This window comes from Furipterus horrens, unplaced genomic scaffold, assembly GCF_987537825.1.
Source record: "Furipterus horrens unplaced genomic scaffold, mFurHor1.1.pri manual_scaffold_5, whole genome shotgun sequence".
NCBI lineage: Eukaryota > Metazoa > Chordata > Mammalia > Chiroptera > Furipteridae > Furipterus > Furipterus horrens.
The window spans coordinates 37,583,740-37,588,351 of record NW_028327175.1 but is presented as its reverse complement, the minus strand read 5'-3'; the positions used below and the strand labels follow the sequence as shown (position 1 = coordinate 37,588,351).

General features: G+C 42.0%; 1 pseudogene; it reads left to right on the top strand.

Moving 5' to 3' along the window:
* The first annotated feature begins 210 nt into the window (after window positions 1-210).
* On the top strand, window positions 211-966 carry LOC150008409 (protein BUD31 homolog pseudogene; annotated as a pseudogene).
* The last annotated feature ends 3,646 nt before the right edge of the window (window positions 967-4,612 follow it).

Here is a 4,612-nt window from a genome sequence, read left to right as displayed (position 1 = left end):
TCCAGCACCTGCTAGAAGTCAAAGGATTAGAAAGAGGTAGAAGTCAGAGTCCCTGACCTCTAGCTCACAACAGACCACTAAGGAGAGAACGCTGATCAGAACTGATCACTTCCACTGGGCCAGGCACCGATCTGGAAATTTACATACATTTATTACCTCATCCAATCACCTCAATAATCCTGTGAGGAAAAGAAAGAAGCGGCAGCCGATGGCGCTAAAGGTTCCGATGAGACTGGGGACCAGAGAGAGAATGTGACTTCCCAAAATCACAGAGTAATTGGTAGAGCTGCAAAAGAACCTGAGCCTGTAACTGAAGAGACCAGAGATCTTTCAGTTAAAGTCTTGGAAACAGCCCTAAGATCTTTGCAAATTATCTTGTGGGGGGAAAATGCCTAAAGTCAAAAGAAGCCGGAAAGCTCCCCCAGATGGCTGGGAGTTGATTGAACCAACACTGGATGAATTAGATCAAAAGATGAGAGAAGCTGAAACTGAACCTCATGAGGGAAAGAGGAAAGTGGAATCTCTGTGGCCTATCTTCAGGATCCACCACCAGAAGACGCGATATATTTTTGTCCTTTTCTACAAGTGGAAAGCCATAAGCAGAGAACTGTATGAATACTGTATTAAAGAAGGCTATGCTGACAAAAACCTAATTACAAAATGGAAAAAGCAGGGATATGAGAACTTATGCTGCCTGCGGTGCATTCAGACACGGGACACCAATTTTGGGACAAACTGCATTTGCCGGGTCCCCAAAAGCAAGCTTGAAGTGGGCCGGATCATCGAGTGCACGCACTGTGGCTGCCGGGGCTGCTCTGGCTAAGACCCTCAAGCCCTCACCCCTCTCCACCCAGGATTTTGGACATCACAGGCCTGTCCTGTCACCTCTTTCCTAAGAGCAGCTCTCCTCATAGAGCAATGCCCGAGGCCCAAGTGGGAGCACAGTCTCTTATGTGTGAAGGCATTGTTGTTCATCAGCTGTAATTTGTAGAAATAAAACTTGGAAACCTCGGAAAAAAAAAAAAAAATAATCCTGTAAGGAAGACAGCAGCCTCCATTTTACAGATGTGGAACTGACATCCACAGAAAATATATGTGGTAGGCAGACTAATGCTTCCCCTTGCTCCTTCCCCACATACAAAAATGCCCATGTCCCAATCCTTGTGAATACATTCCCTCAAATGGTGAAAGGGACTTTGTGGAAATAATTAAGTTAAGGGTCTTGAGATGGGGAGATTCTCCCAGATTATCTGAGTAGACCTAATGTAATCTAAAGGGTCATTGTAAGAGGTAGGAAGGTCAGAGACAGAGCAATAGAGAGTGATAAAGGAAACAGAGTCTGGACTGATGTGGGACCATGGGCTAAGGAATGCAGGCAGCCTCTGGAAGCTAGAAAAGGCAGAGATATGGATTCTGCCCTGGAGCCTTCTGAAGACATCAGTCTTGCTGACTCAATTGACTTCTGAACTCCAGAACTTTAAGGTAACAGACATGTGTTGTTTTAAGGCACTAAGTTTGTGGTCACTTAAGCAGCACTAAAAAATTAATATGTGTGCTTATTCACACCTGCCTTGACTGCATTCCAGAGCTGGCCAGAGAAGATGACTCCACAGTGGTAGAGAAATTGGACCCTGGAGTTCTGCAAAGAGGGACCCTAAAGCAGGATGCAAACCAAGTCAGTGTGTCCAAAAGTCTATATCCTTTTTGTGGTTGCTGATCCGTTCCTTAAAGATAAAACTTAGAGGCAAAATGACTAAAGTATCAGAAAAAAACATTCTGAAATAACATGGCATGCTTAATAAGTGAGTAAGGAGTTTAGGAAATGAGTTCCCAACAAGAGTTACTGGTGCATGCTGCAGTGATCAGAGAGGACTTGGGGGAGGACACACAGCTTAATCTGGGCCCTACGGATGAGCAGACACCAGAGGCAAACAGAAGGCATGATTGGTGGGTGGTGGTCTGAAATAAGAACTACCATTAGGAACAGAAAGAATAAACCAATCTCCCCGCTCTTTATCTCTCTCCTACCCTCACCTCATCCTCTGCTTATGGTTTGCACAAAATCTTCCAGCTGAAGACTTGACAAAGGCCTTGACAATGTCCTGTGGTCTCCCATACCTTATGAATGGCTGGTCTTGACCCAAAGAGGCATAATTTGTTTTTCTTGCCCACAGTCACCCAGCTGATCAAGTCTCCCAGTCTAGTGCTCCCCAGCAATGCAAAACAAAGAGTTTTCAGTTCTTCAAGTCAACTAGCACACTCTTTGTACATGTGAGTGAACAGTTTGATCCTGCATGTACAAATGAGGACAATTTAGATTAGAATTCCAGACTTTTACCTTGGCAAGGCAATTTTATTAAATGCCAGTACAGTGGGCTCAGAAATATACTTTTAAGCCACCTTTAATTTACAATTGAGTAAATTATGAGAAGCAACATATAACAAAAATGACTCTGGGGCTGAAAACCCAACCCCTAGTCCTGAGTTCTCTTGTCACCAGCAACATGTCATCAAGCAAACTCTGTTACATCTTCTGTGAAATGAGAACTTGGTCTTAAAATTCTCTTAATCATTTAAGATGCTTTGGAGCATAGGCAACAGAAATCCTGATTCAAACTGGTTTAAATATTAAGGAAATGTATTGTCCTGCAAAAGAGAAAGTTGAGTAGCAGGGCAGCTTGGGGTTTGTATTAGTCAAGGTTCTTTAGAAACGGGCCCAACTGGAGAGAGATATAAAGCAATTTATTATGAAAAATTGACTCACATGGTTATGGAGGCTGAGAAGCCCCATGACCTGATGTCTGCAAGCTGGAGGCTCAGAAAAGCGGGTGGTATAGTTCCGGTCTGAGTTAGAAGAACCAGGAGCACCAGTACCTGAGGGCATGCAAAGACAGATGTCCCAGCTCAAGCAAGAGAGCAAAAGCACCCTTCCTCCGCTGGTTTGTTATATGCAGGCCCTCAATGGACTGGATGCTGCTCACCCATGTTGATGAGGGTGATCTTTTTTACTCAGTCTGCAGATTCAAATGCTAATCTCTTGGAGAAATATCCTCAAAGATACACCCAGAAATAATGTTTTATGAGCTATCTGGGCAGCCCTTAGCCCAGTCAAGTTGATACATAAAATTAACCATTAAGGGGTTGATTAATTCAGTAGTTTCAAGATGTCATCAAGGACCTGGGTTTTTTTCTGCCTTTCTATCTATTCTTGTCATCCTGAGTACTGAGTATTCTTGTCATCCTGTGTATACCCTTCATCCTTATGCTGGTAGGAAAATGACTGCTGTAATTCTGAGCATCACAATTAGACACAGCGTCTAGGGAAGGAGAGACAATCTCCTAGAAGATTTCCCCTTGCATAGCACTGACCATCACTGAGTCAAACGTGCCATTTCTGAACCAGTCACTGGAAAGGAGACCCCTGGAGAGGGGTTGTTTCAGCCTCTCCTGAAGGTACAGGAAAGAGAAGACAACTAATCAAAATCATGATTCTGTGTGGAAGAAAAATGGGGGAAATTGCAACTGGATTAGAAATGTATAGTGATCCTTTCTAGCACTAAAAATCCATAAATTTAAAAAGTCATAGGTTGCTTGATATGGTTTAAACCCAGACTACCAATCTACATGCCTCCCCAGAACCCAGCACTGTGTTATTTACCAGCGATACAGCCCTGAGCAAGAGTCCTCTCTCGGGGATCCTGGCAGCACCATAACCAAGATGGTCAAACCCACTGCTCCCACTCTCCTAGCTGCTGTCCAGCAGTGATCCTGGGTGACGCCTGATAGTCTGGGTTGTGTAGATGAATGAGAGAAAATGTTTGCTATTAATTTATGCAAATTACATGAAAATTGACCAACAACCTTCCTGTTTTCTACCCTCAGACAACCCCAAAAAATCTGGTGACATTACAACACAATGAGGGGTCGGAGGTGGAGGGGGTGTTACATTTTCTTAAAAGAAAATTCAAATTGGCTATTAGAGTTATTGACCTAACATTGACCATTGGTAGGTAATATCTGTTTAAATTCATTGCCAGATCACTTGAATGGGGAATAGCATTTTCCACTAGTGTAGACCAGGCCCCTCAAGTTATTTCTGACAGCTACAATTACCATGGTAAGGAAAGAAGAAAATAGACAAATAGATGTTTGATGAGAAGTTTTACACTTCTTGTGAGTCTTTTTTTTTGTTTTTTTGGTTTTTTTGTTTGTTTGTTTTTTGTTTATTTGAGGGGCTCAGTCTGTTTGCTCAATTTCAATTACCTGTCTCTTTCTTCTTTGCCTGGATTAGTAACTATTCAATTCAACCAAAGCATAGAACAATGTCACTAAAATGATTGTTCTTCTCCCAGCAGGATACTTAGGTTTTGACTGAGTAATCAAATTCTGTAAGAAATTTCACCAAGATATTTATTATACCAAGTAATGGGAATAGGAGTGATGTTTTGTTATATAATATATTGTAACAAGCTAGAAGGAAAAAAACAAAACAAAACAAAACCTTCTTAAACATGAAAGTCATACACATGTGGTAATAAATTTATGTCCCATCTCACAACAGTTTTACCACGACCATGAGAATAAGAAACATAAAAAATAATAAGTATATTTG